Source organism: Ictalurus punctatus, chromosome 16 (assembly GCF_001660625.3).
Source record: "Ictalurus punctatus breed USDA103 chromosome 16, Coco_2.0, whole genome shotgun sequence".
In the NCBI taxonomy this organism is placed as follows: Eukaryota; Metazoa; Chordata; class Actinopteri; order Siluriformes; family Ictaluridae; genus Ictalurus; species Ictalurus punctatus.
In genome coordinates this window covers 18,691,458-18,707,252 of record NC_030431.2, presented here as the reverse complement: position 1 = coordinate 18,707,252, position 15,795 = coordinate 18,691,458, and positions in this window count along the sequence as shown.

The following is a 15,795-nucleotide window of genomic DNA, read 5'->3' as shown; positions in this document are numbered from 1 at the left end:
TCCAATTATAACCGTCCTCTTCATTGCATATTTGTGTATTGCAAATGAGCCCGCTTGCTTCACAGGAATTAAGAGCCTCATTGTAGCTCACATGGACGGGAAGAGATCGTCTGATGGATACTTATAGTGACCAACCACAGTTTGTTACGTGATGTAAGGGGAAAGTCAATGATAATACCATAATAAATTAACACTGGATTTTATTCTCTGATCCAGAGAATATTACTAGCGCTTTGTTCTTAATAGGCAACACAACACAATGTTTACATTTACTTACAAATAAAATCAAATGAAATAATTCAATAAGTTTATCGGATTAAAATGAGAAAGATTCAAATACTGTTGTCCAAGAGTTCAAGTATAAACTTATGGATGCATATAGAGGTGAATGTGATTGACATTTTAAATTGATAAATAGTCTAATGTACACGTTATTTAAAATGAGTAGGCTATATTTCTGTATTTAATTACATTATATTGTTATTATTGTTATTACTATCAATATTATTAATAGTATTAATATTGTATTATGGTTATTATTATTTTAGTATTATTATTATTATTATTATTAGTAGTAGTAGTAGTATAAATATTATTAATATGCAGTTTCAGTAGTAATCGTATCTTTGGATGATCCTATACAACAAGATGTTATAATAGTCCAACAAGAGTTAATAAAAGAAAGATCTAACTTTTCTGCATCATGTTACATTATATTTATTATCTTAACAATGTGTCTGAGAAATGGCTGCTTTAGTAATGTTATCTACATGAGGTTTAAATGAGAGACTGGCTACAGTAATCACACCAAGGTCTCTACTGCTCATGGTGTAACTGAAAGTCCATCAAGAGTTTCTACATAATCAGAATAATTACATCTAGCTGCCCTAGTAGAACGACTTGTCAGAATTAAATAGCAGAAAGATACTTAGCATTCCGTGTCTAATGTCTATTACACATTCAACAACTTCATTAAGTTTTCAGTAATTATGTTCTGCATAACAGCTATTCTAGGATTTTCCTAAAGCTTTCTGATATAAATTGAGCAGATGCCTGACCTGTTAACAAACCTGTCTATGTATCAGTGTGTTTTTGTAATAAATCATGCCAGACTGGAATGTTTCCTTTTTTTCCACAATGAGATCTGAAACACTACAGCTCTAAAGTGTGGGAACACAGGATATCTGCTGTCTAAAAAAAAAAAAACACAGGGCACAGTTTTTTTTGTAAATACTGTAACAGATGATGACATTTCAAATGTTTCACATTTTTAAATAAATTCCTCCTCCTGATTCAGCATACTTTAGAGTTTTAACACAAAGAATCTATCTAGGAATTTAGGGAATTATCTCTATTCAAATGTACATGTAAATGTGCAGTAATATTTTAAGGAAATGTAGAACACAAGGAAGTGTCATATGCTCAGATATCTTTTTTCAACTCTTATCTTCACCACAATGAATTGGTGTATGAGGCAATATATGAAGTGCATCTTTTTATTCTAATTTTTAAAAGCTCAACAGGCTGAACAGAACTTCAGGTTCACTCTCAGAAGGAAAGCAAATGACTGTTGGCCAATAACTGTGTACTCACTCAGTGGTGATGAGATTTTAATCCACAAACCATGTTTATGGCAGGGAGGTCCTGTATTGCTTAAATCTTATTTCCTTGGTAAACAAGAGGGTATCTTAAACTTGTCATTTTTTTCTGGCAGCCTTTTTCATTTGGAAGCCTTTGTACACGGTGATGCATTTCAAATAAAAGCATATGCGTGACTGTGAGTGTTTTGGTTGTTATTGAGTATCAGAGAGATGCTTTTTGGACACCCGCATTGGTTTAATCCATTGCTCTTCACCAAAAGCCTCTGACTCTTAAGTGATAACAGCTGTCTGTGTCTATATAGTCATTACAAACAAAACAATGACATTAGCCATCAGTGGTGATTATATGATGAAAACTGGCTGTTTAAGAGGATCCATGGCCCTGAAGAAAGGATAATCTTCCCCTAAAAGCCTCTGAAAGGCAATGCAGTGTATGGTGAATATGGAAAATGTCATCACAAAAGTGCTTTGAACTGTAAAAGACCCTGAAGTCAGATCATTTCTCGTAAAAAATGCTAACGCTGATCTCATTATTTACAACTGACAGTTATAAATTAAAAGCATGTGCATTTTTGTCCAACAGTCTAGTTGAACGGTACAAAACAGCATGATGTAATGTTGTGCAAGCTCTGCACAAAAAAAGAGTACTTCCCCTTCACCTTTGGTCAAATCCCAAGTATGATTTGATCTCATGTCAGTGAAATACAACTACATCAACCTCATCCTTTGAAGTCTATCATAGACATACGGTACTGTGTAAAAGTTTTAGGCAGCCTATTTGTTTAGTGCAAACTTTGTTATAGATTTTTATTTTATGACTTCCACATTATTGAGTCAGTACAAAAACATTTTAGATTTCCAAACATTAGTTTTCCAGCACAAGATTAAATGTTACAGGAAAATGTTTGTTTGTCAGTAAAGAAACCAGCATATTAATTGGTAAGAGACACTTTTCAGACAAAAAACATAATGAAGGCTGCCGGATTTTACTGCAAAAATAAAAAGCAAGTACGACAGTCAAAGACTCCACAAGAACTGTGGCTGGTTCTGCAACATGCTCAGTAAAACTTACAGCTCATTTCCTTATAAAACTGCACAAATTCTACCTGAGACTTTTTTTTTTTTAAAGCAAAGTGTCGTCACACCAAATATTGCCTTTGTTTAATTTATTACTGTTTACTGCTCTTTATAGTAATTTTTTCAAATGGAGAAACATTTACCTCATTATTTTTGAAGGCATCTTTGCTCTACAGCATTTCTTTGCATGCGCCTAAAACTTTTGCACAGTACTGTATAACATATTGAGAGCACTAAACATGCGATATTCTTGATCATTTGATCATAACTGTACAGACAAAACAGGAAGTTTGAAGCAAAATATGTTAAAATGGTCTCAGATTTCCCCATAGTTAATCAGCCTTTTCATACAGAAGGATATTTCGGAGTATTATCTAAAACCCTGTGCGGTGTGTGGCCACTGTTGATGACCGCTAGCCACAAATAGACAGAAAAGCTCTCTATAGTGAGGAAACCAGTGATGCATTGCTCTTCCTGGATATGACAGGAAGAGGCTGCAATTAGTTGCATGCTTCTATTCTGGATCAATCATGCAGTGTCTCTGGGATTTGATTTAGTTATGGCCTTGAATGAAACCACACTGTTAGATAGGTCATAATCTCCTCTTTTAGTTTGGAATTCGAAATTTGGAGTTTGGAATCATGGCCATGTGGTTTATCATATGCAGTGGGAGAATCCAGACATCATCCACTCAGACTGGTGGCTTGTGGGCAAGGATGTCATAAAGGGCAGGAAGGGAGGAATGATTCCAGTGGCATTGAGTAGACAAGGAGCCCAGAGGGATCATATAAAATGGAGTCTGTTAAAAGGAATTAAGCTGCATCCCTACTACGCTACTATACAGTAGGTCAAAAGCAGTACATCAAAGGAGTAGCATGTCCGAATTATTAGTATTCATAAAACAGTAGGCGAGAAATACCCAGATGACCTACTGTTCCCGCAGAGATTCCAGTGGACACAGGACTGGCCTGGAAAAGCTGTCAGAATCAAAAATAGCGAAAGATAGCATATCAGCTCTTTTTAAGTGTAAGTGCTAGGTATTAAACATTTTTCTTGTGGTTAAACCATACTTGTTTAAGAACACCTGAGTTAAACTTGTTCCACAAATTGTAGACACAGTTTTTCGCAGATTGGTGAACCTCTGCTGATCTTTTCTTCTGAGAGACTCTGCCTCTCTAAGATACTCATTTTATACCCAATCATTTCGCTGACCTGTTGCTGTTAACCTCCAGCTGTTTCTTTTTAGTAACACTTATTTTTCCAGCCTTTTGTTGCCCCGTCCCAACTTTTTTTGAGACGTGTTGCAGCCATCAAATTAAAAATTACCTTATTTTTTCCTTAAAATGGTACATTTCCACGTTTGAAATGCTTTTTTTTATTGTGAATAACATGTGGGTTTATGAGATTTGCAAATCATTGCATTCTGTTTTTATTTACAGTTTACACAGCATCCCAACTTTTTTGGAATTGGGTTTGTAGAACTAGAAGCTTTGGAGCAAGATACTATTTATCAATCAAACTCAAAAAGTTCCCAGAATGCCATCTTTAAAAATTACAGAGTTTTATATAATCGTGTGGGTTTTGCTGACATGCTGCAAGGAAAGTCTATGGTAGGTTTGGTAGTCTGCTATGTTAGTGAAATTGCATCATTCTGGAAAGTAGGTGGTTCTTGGATGCATTTATTGACAAAACATACCAGAGATAGAGGTCTGGCTTGTGAGACAATTTCTAGCTAACAAAAATATAAGGTAGGGCGCACGGTGGCTTAGTGGTTAGCACATCTGGCTCACACCTCCAGGGTTGGGGGATTCGATTCCCACTGTGGCCCTGTCTGTGCGGAGTTTGCATGTTCTCCCCGTGCTGTGGGGGTTTCCTCCGGGTAGATGGATGGATGGATGGATGGAATAATATAAAGTACAACAGCAACTCAGCAGCTCATGCACACCATTGACCTGGAGCATCAAAGGAATACATTTTAGTCATATTCTCCTCCAATGCATAGAAATTAATAGTAAAATGCCGCAATTTAACCAATACTATTAATACAAAATAATGTAATACAATAAAAAAAAAAAAGTTTTACTTCAACGTTTCATTTATTCATTACTTTATTCAAATAATAAATGAACACTTTTGACAGAAAAGTGTGTCTGGATGCCAGTGTTGTATGACTCATGTGTTGGCTAAGGTGAGATCATCTGCAGTATGTAATGATTACAAGAGACGTACAGAATTCAGTCATTATATTTCAGATTTCAAAATATGACATTAGAACAAAGGAATGTCTAGACTAGACTAGACTTAACATTATATTTTAACTGAAAACACAGTTAGACAAGTTTACTAATCAACTGAGCTTAGCTATCTGCTGTTTATCATTTTCACTATACTCCCAAGTGCTGGCTACATAACTTCCTGCACAATGTTTTCTGTTGTAGGGCCTGATAACATCCTGCTATGGTTAATATATTTTAAATAAAAATATATGAATATAGCTTTTTCTATATTAATATAGCTCATAAAATTGATCTTTGTGATTACTTCCAACAAGTAAAACTCAACCTGTCTACATATTTTTATGAGTCTACAGCATTTCTAATACACAATGTGTTTAATACTTGTTGTATACACCCAGCTTGATGGCATAGAGATGAGTATGCTATAGAACATGATACACTGCATGTATCGAGAACAAGTGAGAACGTCCTTTACAGTATATTAGGTATCTTAGGTATCACTGCGAGCAAGTATTTTCCTATATTATTACACTGCCTTGTACACAAATACCACCAATGTCAGTTTGTTGTACTACAAAAACACATTCCTAGGCATACTTGATATTACTGACCGAGAAATGAAAATTTGCCCACAGATGTTGCATTGTTCTTGGATATTAATTTAAAAAAAAAAATTTAAGCATTGTGCTCACAATGCATTTATGTGCCTGTGTTTGTGTCTGAGATTTCAAGCTAATTATCTAGTGTTAATGTGTCACAGGAAACTTTGGTAGACATTAGGTAGACAAGAGCAGAAATACAGAAAAAAAGGTTTCAGAAAAAAAAACAAAAAACACCTAAACATCCAATTAATACTTTTTATTTTAGTCATCAGTACATTTTCTCAAGGAATCAGTACAAAATAATTATACACTTATAAGATAGATAAGCATGAAAATGTTAAATCTGGTCAAGGTCACTTTCACTTTCCAGGTCACCATTATCTCCTGCTTTGGACAAATCTATCAGAGGACACCATGTGCTGCTTTCTGGCATCCCGTGTTTTCTTTTGGTGTCCTTCTCATCTTGTTATGCACTCAGCATGCTAACAGTAATCCCCAGGAATCTTATGACTCCATAATAATGAGAAGTGACTCTTAAAGGCTGTTATCACCTATTCATTCTGTTATGAAGGCAGAGCCCAGATCTCGATGTAATAAGCGGTGGCGTTGGCTTAGCTGGATTGATGTGTTTGCTCTAGCTTGGCTTTTACTTCGGAACACGAGCCCTGCCATTGCCCTTCGGCCTGAAACACAACACCTGTGCTGCTTTTATGGGATGTTGATGAATGGCTGGAAAACGAGGGGTTCCCACCGATACAAAACCGCTTTTATTTGTCCAGCTGTGAAGCAACTCTCCGCTACAGAGGGATATTGTGTGTGGGGGGGAGACGTGGATAAGGCGGTAGTAAGGAAAGGAAAAAAAAAAAGTTTAATATTTTTGGCCTCTGGTTTCATAGTAAAAGTAGACTCAGAGAAGATCCAAGTGAAAGGTCAAAACCTTGGAGTGTTAAATGAAGGTATAGGCCCTCACTCGTTCAGAGGAGGAAAGAGAGTTCAGGAAAAGCAAAAGTTTAATAATATAAGCTCTTTGTGGAGCCCTGCGATGGATTGGCACCCTGTCCAGGGTGTACCCCGCCTTGTGCCCGATGCTCCCTGGGATAGGCTCCAGGTTCCCAATGACCCTGAAAAGGAGTAAGCGGTAGAAGATGGATGGATGGATGGAAGCTCTTTGTGGAAGAATGTTGATGCTTAAAACTTTGTGGCTTTGTGTAGAAAACAGTTCTGAACACCTTTCTAAACATTCTGATAGCAACACACCACTGCTCTTTGTTGATTTGATTGGTCATGTATGCTTTTGGATGCTTAACTTTTCAATGAGGGGTGTGAGATAAGTGAACACTGGCCCAATCAAAGATTATCTTTGCTAGAACAAATCAGAAAGTAAAGCCAGTCTTGTGCTTTAAAATGGACAGATGTAGAACCATATAATCCCATCCAGAACCCATTAGGAGATCAGGATATGTGAATAACTAAAGACATCCTCACTTGAGGTACCTGTGTCGTGGTCATTTGGAAATGACATCGCTACACATTGTATACTGACCTGACAATACACAATGCTAAGCATGCATTTTCACAGGATATGTTCTCAGACCAAGTGAAATTATATTTATGGCATCCATTACAAAAAGAGGGCTCAGAATACTTCCCAGGTTAACACCAAGAGTCTAGCATGAAAGCAATGACCTGCTATTGAACCGAATGTTATGATCATGCAAGCTATCACAATGGTTGTAAATACTCAAACAAAAAGGCAAATGGTGAGCTTAAACCTCCTCCTTCTTTTGTCATTGATGGTATTTCCTTTCTATATGCAACATGGGGGCCTCTCACCCTGCTAAAATAAGCCCACCAAACTATTTTTGCCACACCTCAAGTGGTGCTGAATGGCTGCTTAATGACTTTGCAGGTTTATGAAAGTGATACATGAAATTAGATTAAATATGCAGCAAAAACTCCAGAGAATAGTCTCATATAGTCAATGACATATATGAAACACGTCAAGCATTTAAATTAATTAATTAGACCAAAATATGTTGTTTTTGATGCCCATGAAGCTATTAAACTGACTAAAGAAACATCTCTTTACTCCTTTTAAAATGCCATTATCTATTAATATACTGTATGGAAAGTTTGGAAAATCTCCTGTCAAAATTATCCTAATGGCTAATGCCATACCAATTATCCTAATATCACTAACATCATCTAACTTAACTAGCCGTCTAACAATCTAGCTTACATCTGTCATAGATTTGAGTATCTGAGATTAAATGTGCATTGTCCTATCATTGGACATTTCTTTAACAGTAGCCAAACTTGTTGATCTGTACCATAGCAATCAAATTTACTTTATTCATCACAAGTATTAGTTATGTAAGTTAGGTAACTAGCTTAGCATGCATGCTCTGATGCTAAAAGTCATCCTCAGATCACATGTTGTGATCATGTAAAAAAAAAATTGACCTAAATACCAAACTATATCAGAATTAGACTTTTTTTTTTAAATTCAGTAATTCATTATCAAGCCTACCAGTGAAGTAAAAGCACCACTGTGCTGTCCAGTCTAACGTTTTGGTCGCCTGAAACCTGAATAGAAAAAGTGGTAGCTAGTGAAATAATAGTGATATAATAACATATGGTGAGCTAGTTTGCGAGTTACATGCATTAATACAGACTAAACGAAACAAGTAAGTTTGATTATTGTCTTTATAATAATGTAGGCCATGATTTTTGTGAGATGTGCAGATCTGTCCTTGCATAGCACATAAAAAATATTCAAGCTTTCTTTTTTATTCTTTTTTTTTTTTTTAAAGTAAACTGGAGCGTTATGCATGTTCTCGATTCTGAAAAGATTGTCTGTCATCTGCTCACGGTAATTAATCTGCCTATTAACACTGTTTTGACAGATCACATCTTAGCCAATGTTTGTAGAGCAGCGGAATGCAGAAGCATGCAGTATAGTTACAACATTGTTTTCTTTTGTGTAACTCTAGAAAAAGTAAGGTATTTGTTTCTTTTTCCTGCTTGTTAAACCTACTATGAATAAAAAAGTAACACAAAATCTGCTTGTTCGGGTTGCCTGGGTTACTAATTTGTCCACCCTCAACGAAAAAAAATCACAGGTACAGGGGCGGTTTCACAATCTTCAATGTAGTTATTCCATACCACTTATCTTATGCAGGATTACAGGGGAGCCTGAAGATTATCCCAGGGATCTCAAGGCACAATGTGAGGGACACCCTGGATTGGGTGCCAACCCATCACATGGCATAATCACAACACACATTCACATACCAGAGACAATTTGATAAAGCCAATCAGTCTCTTTAGACTGGTGGAGGAAACTGGAGTACCAGGAGGAAAGCCCCAGAGCACAAGGAGAACATGCAAGCTCTGTGCACACAAGGCGAAGGGGGGATTTGAACCCCCAGTCCAGGAGGTGTGAGGCAAACATGCTAACCCCTAAACCACCGTGCCCCCAAAATTGTTACTGCTTCTGATTTATTCAGTCAGGATCCATAAATAAGTTTAGCTACCAAATAAAACCTACAAAAAAAAAAAACACTCAGAAATCACTTTAATCATCTGGTAGTAATTCTGTATTACCATTTTAGTCTTGAAGGCTGCATCATTATGTTCAGGAAATGTAAAGCTGCGCTGACCAAATGCAACAAGGCTAACCCTCTTCCTGTGAATTCTGAGATACCCTCCAGATATAGTGTAGTATCCTGCCTCCCTCTCTCTCTCTCTCTATCTCTCTCTCTCTTTCTCTCTCTCTCTCTTACACTTGTTCGTTGCGGGACTCTGTTCTCCGCTGTACAGCCTTTGTCTATCCTCTCTGATGACTGTAAATCATCTTGTGGCCAGCAAAGTTTACTGCAGAGAGAAAAGGGCCCCTTTTCAAAGCCCCCTTTTGTATCTCCTTTTCTTTCCCCTCCACGCCCAGCTCACATGCCCTCCCCCATCCCTCTCTTTTTCTCTCTCTTCAACCTCGTGCTGGCCCACAAATGACAAGAAAAAATTGCAGTTTCAGGTCAGGTCATGTAAAACAAGCATCCATCAGCTTCTTCTTTGTCTTGGCATAGAATATGGAAAGGTCTGGCTATAGCTGTATTTGTGAGATAATTACCCTTAAAATTGGGATAGGATGCTAGTTTTAAAGTTGAGGACTGGTGCTGTCACATGTAGCTCTATTTAACCTCTCAGGCTCTCAGGCCTTTGAACATGTTGACCCACAAAAGAATCATATTGTTCTCATTGTTGCCTCCTAATGCAGCCTTGGCATGATTTCCAGGAAACATATCTGCTGTACTACACCACCAGGCAAGAGTCAACCCTATTATTTTGGCCATGAAAGGGGAAGCACAAGTCATTTCTGTCATTTCTTATAGCAAATAAAAACTATGCCATAGATGTTACCCAAAATCAATGATATTTCATTTAATCCAAGCAACATATGTTCTTAAATGGAAACACATCATACAATGAGGGGAAATAAGTATTTGGACACATTCTTCATATTTACACAGATAATGTCTTTGACTTTGTATTTATAACTATACAAAAAAGTATGCTTTCATAAGCATAAAAATGATATTTAAAAAAAAATTGATTACCATAAATTACCAACATTAGTACTTTGTTCCAAAGCTGTTGTTAGCTTTGAGACATCTACAGTGAGAAATAATTCACTTTTAGGAGCATTGTGGTTCAATTTTGGCCTATTCCTCTTACCAAATCTTCAATTCTCCAAGTTTACAAGTGTCCCTCTTATGGGCTCGCAATTTCCTCCATAAATACTAAATGGGATTTAAGTTAGCAGATTGGCTAGGCCTTCTTGAGGTATTCTGGCTGTATGTTTGGTGTTACTGTCTTGTTGAAACACCCATTTTATCCCCAGCTTCAGTTTCTTTCCCAATGAGATATATTTTTTACATCTGTCCAATTATATTGCCCTCGATGACGTGTAATGTTCCAGTACCATTTGCAGTAGCAGCCCCAGATCATCATACGTGTACTCCCACCTCTGTACTTGACTGTGGGTGTGGTGTTCTTAGGATCATACATCTAAGTCTTCTTTCTCCAATGATGAGATGAATTATTCCCGAAGAGTTATATTTTTTTAAACAGATTTTTTAGTTCTATTTTTCTAGTTCAATTTTTGTTTTCTTTGAGCAGAATACATTGCTCCAAAAGAGTTCTGATATGTCTAAATGCTTTTTGACATTGTCACACATATTAGTTAACATACTCAATTTAACAAGCACGCAAACAAGCAGAGTTCGCATCTTACAATAACCCCACAAAGGACCCACGGCTCATCAATTAAAGGCTTGACTCAATCAGTCAAGCCCATGAAAAGGCAACAAGGGCCCAGGTGAGCAGGTCGAATGAGGGGGGAAACAGGGGCTCTGGTGGGAGCGAGGCACACAAAAGAAAATAAGAATCTGTCCCTTGATTCGTTCGCCAAGTGGAGCAGTTGGGTTCAGCCAAATCCTCAGTAATTCCATTAACTTGAACCCCACCGTGTCTCCAAGTGAATTAATAACATGGAAGAAAAGGAAAAGCTGGCAGAAACACAGGCACTTGAAGTAGTGCTGAAAAGCACGAGTTTCTTTGCTCATTCAGGCAAGAAATCTACTCTTAATGAGCAATGAACTATCAAAGATTATCAATAATGTTCCCTAAAGTGAAAACGCATATATCAGTTGCATACATCTGCATACAAATGCATACATCATGATAAGTTTAAGAGTAGAACGTTTACTTACTTTGAGGTTTAATTGAAGTTTTGTGTCAGCAGACTTGTGGGGATGTTTACTAAGGAAGTCTGCATATTAGACTGCATAATTTAACTTTAAGTTCGATGAAAAAGGCTCTTTTGTTAAAGATTTGATATATTTTAATGACATAACCAATGACCAATAATTTCAAATATGATCTGTGATCAGTTATATCGTTCCCACTTCATTAGGACCACTTGTACACCTACATATTCATGCATTTATCTAATCAGCCAATAATGTGGCAGAAGCACATGGCATAAAATCTTGCAGATTTTAGATTTTAGATTTTGCAGATTTTAGATACAGGGTTCAGTTTCAGTTAATGCTCACATCAAACATCAGAATGGGTGAGAATGAGATCTCAGTGACTTTGATCGTGGCATGGTTGTTGGTCGTGGCATGGCTGGTTTGAGTACTTATTTTATTTTAGAATATAGAGTATTAAAATGTAGAATATTAGAGTATTTTTAGAAACTGCTGATCTCCTGGGATTTTCACACACAAGATTTTACACAGAATGGTGAAAAAAAACATCCAGTGAGCAGTAGTTCTGTGGGTGGAAACACCTTGTTGATGAGAGAGGTCAGATCACATGGCAAGTTCAAGTTCAAGCTGAAAGGGAGTTTATGGTCACTCAAATAAGCACTCTTCCAACTATCATGAGCAGAAATGCATCTCAGAATGCACAACATGTTGAATCTTGATGCGGATGGACTACAGCAGCAGCTGCCTCGTTTTGGTGAGTCTGCACTCTCTGTAGTCTCAGATTTCTGTTCTTGGTCGACAGGAATGGAATCCGATGTGGTCTCCTGCTGTTTTAGCGCATTCGCCTCAAGGGTTGACATGCTTTTCTGCTCACCATGGTTATAAAGAGTGGTTATAAGAGTTAGTGTAACCCTAGTGTCAGCTATCATGCTTACCTTTTACGTATTGGGAACACGGTAATATTCTTATTATAATCTACCGAATTACAAACTATGCGTTTGCACCTAAGCATTATAACAACACTTTTCCCCCGAAAGTTCCTTTGTTATTCTAAAGTTGATTTTACTCCAGCTAATCATAACAAATCATAACTTCTGTATAGAAATCTAAAACCAACACATAATGTTTTGAAACGCATAATGCTTCTAAAGCTTTTTAGAGCTTTTTTTCCTCAGCTTTTAAAGATTTAGGGTGATTATCATGTTTTGCACATGCTGTTATAACACCTACATCAAGCCTGAAACAAAGTCAAAACAGGTCCTTGATCTTGCCCTCTGCTCTAATATGTCAGTGTGCAGATAAGAGAGAGGTGTGGAAAGTCAGATTAACATCCATCCAGGGGGTCAGAGAGGAGGATGCGTGCTGCCTAAATCAGCCAGATTCTGTACAACAGCAGGACTTCCTCTCTAAGCACTTCCTGCTCAGGAGCTTGCCCCATTCCACTTGACAGTCATTTTGGAACCATTTCTTATGATGGGGTCGTTAAAAAAAAAAACAACACTCCAGTGGTGCTGGCAGATGCAGATATTGTTTCAGCATAGCCTAAATTTGGGATATTTCAAATTATTGGATGCAAAGTTTTGTTTAAAAAAAAAGTGAAATGAAATAAGGTTGTGTAAAAAAAAATATTGGCACTATTTCCTTTTTTTTTTTTTTTTTTTTACAGATGGTTTGGTCTCATGTTAGCTAGCTTGCTAGAGAACCTGAATAATAATAACATGGGTTAGGCCAAAACATTGTTTGCCTATTGTTAGCTAACTTGCTTGATAATGATTTTAATAGCAAAATATGATTGTTAGCCTAACGTTGCCTTACCTTCTAGTCAGCCTAATGCTTTTGAGAATTTGCTCCTAATTGTGAGGTAATATTAGCTAAACTAAACTGAATTGCTTAGCTAGCTTACTTCAGAGGAGTGTAATGTTTAGGTAGCTTAGCTAATGTTGCAAAATCAGAATGGGGGACTTTTTTGTGATTAATGTTGCAAATAGCTGCACTATGTAGCCAACAGTATTAGAATCAGACATAACATGTAGTATTGTGTTTTGCTACTTTTTTTTTTTTTTTTTTAATACTTTTATCCATTACGAAGATAGGTGTGTGTATATGTGGTTGTGCCGTGTCTGCATACACTGGCTCCACAGGTTCCATCCTCCCATCCTGCACTATCTACAATCTGGATGAAGCCAGGCGTCTCCCACACAACTGACTTTCTCGCTTCAAATTCCAAGGAACAAAAGAGCCTACCCACGGGATCGTACAGACAAACAGTCGGCTTACAGTGCTTCAGCAGACATAGGCTTCTTTTCAAGGCACTTACTGTGGAAAATAAATAAATAAATATAAATAAAATGATATTTTTTAAAAAACTCTGTTTTTTGCTTTTCTCAACCAGAAAGAAGGAAGAAAAGAAGTAAAAGCTTTACCTCTTCAATGAAATGTGTTAATAATTCACTTCACTGACCAGAAAAGTTCTTTCAATAATAATAATAATAATAATAATAATAATAATAATAATAATAATAATAAAACCCTCACAACATTGTAGTTGCCTGTTTAACATAAGTGGAGGAAGCTAGCCTACATTAACCTTTGTCAGTGATTGTGTGGGTTCAGAAAAGCCGCTGTGCACTGTACTGGACATTGCAGGCTATGTCTGAGATTTTGCTAAGGTCAGTGACTGAAAGGCATGTGACAACAAGCATGTGACTTGTCAGATGTGAGAACCTAATGTTACATTCACTAAGCATTATACACTCACAACTAATCCACAAGCTTATTTTCCAGCTTTTGTGTTTACTTTTGGTTACCACAATCACAATGTTGTGCCTCCTACATACTGCCTGTATTCCTTTTGTTAGCTGCCTTAATGAATGCTTACTGGTCCAGGTAGGTATAGTTTATCAGTATAGCATTGTTCTCATAGGTTTGTTGCCATTACCACTAAAACATGGAACAACATGTACATGTCAGTTACACACCAGAGTTTCTTTTTCAAATCCTGTCCACACTTGCCAAAAATATTTTTATGAGCAGGAAGGGATTAACATTACATTGTATTGATTGAAAGGTAAGTTAAGAAGCAAGCATAGTCTAGTGTTTTCTCTTCTGTTCCCCATTAAGTAAAGCATGAACAGTTTAAAGCAATGCAGTTCAATTATCTTTTCATTATAACTTTTGTTTTTCAGTTAAATGGGACTGCTCTTTTATTTAATATTCAAGTAAAATGGACTGAAACTTAAATATAAAGATTCAGTCCATTTTAATGTCCTTAGATTTATGATAATCGTAAATCTAAGAAGGTCTTTCTTCTACCGCTCAGTTCTGAGTATGTCAGCATATTTCAGGGCTGCTTGTTGCCCAAGGATTTCCTTTGTTTATGGATGTTGCTGCTTTCCTTGTCTGTTTGCCTAAAGCATGTTTATCCCTTGTAATTGGCCAAAATCCCCTGCATGTCTAGAGTGGCCAATCTGCCTGTAGTGAGAGGAGAAGGCCATGACTCAAATAGGACATTTTTTTCTGCCCTGAAACTGTGGGAATTGGACAAAGCCAAAAGGAGGCGTGCAGTGATTATGTGTAGTACCATACACTACAAAGTATCTAGCAAACACCTTCATTTTACAGCTTGTTTTTGTCCTGTGAATGTAAAATACACACACACACACACACACAGACAGAATAATTGCTTATGTTCAATAGATGTTAATTATGTATTACATATAGAGTACATATATAGTTATAGTAAACATTTACGATTTTTTTACATAATATCTGACCACAAATTACTCATAACTAAAGCAGTGACTTCTCAGACTCCCTTTAACTCGCAGCTCGTATAATCACTGAGAGTGTGTCGACACCTGCTGGAAAAAAACAGGCACTGCAGTTGAGTTCTCACAATTAACATTAATCTAAAATTCACATTATTATTTAAAACAAAGAAAGCACATGCCACCATGCTTTTCTGTGGATATATGGAAAATAGTTCTGCGAGTTTCTTCTTCTTCTTCTTCTTCTTATTATTATTATTATTATTATTATTATTATTATTATTATTATTATTATTATTACAGTGATCAACTACTACTAAACTACTAAAAAGTTTTAACATTATTTGCTACTCTCTTGTCAACTACAGTATGTGAGAACAGTACATTGATATAAAAACATGCTGAAACAAACATAACTATAAAAGAAATGGGTTTTTTTTAAAAACATTTAAAAATTATTAAATCAAGTGTGGATGAATGCTACTACACAGCACTGCCCTGCTAATTACTATATTAGGGGTTATTCCTATGTTCCCAGGGTCCTCTGTTTTCCAGTTTAATGTTCTGTTAACACACATTAAATACACTTTCCCCAAAGACTTTATGTACTCAAGACTCATTTTCCCAGGGCCCTATCAACTTTATTACCTTTTAACTTTAAACCCCAAGGACACATTTAAATGAATAACAACATGCATTAGTTTAAAATCCATCCTTCATTCACACTTTTAATTGATGAA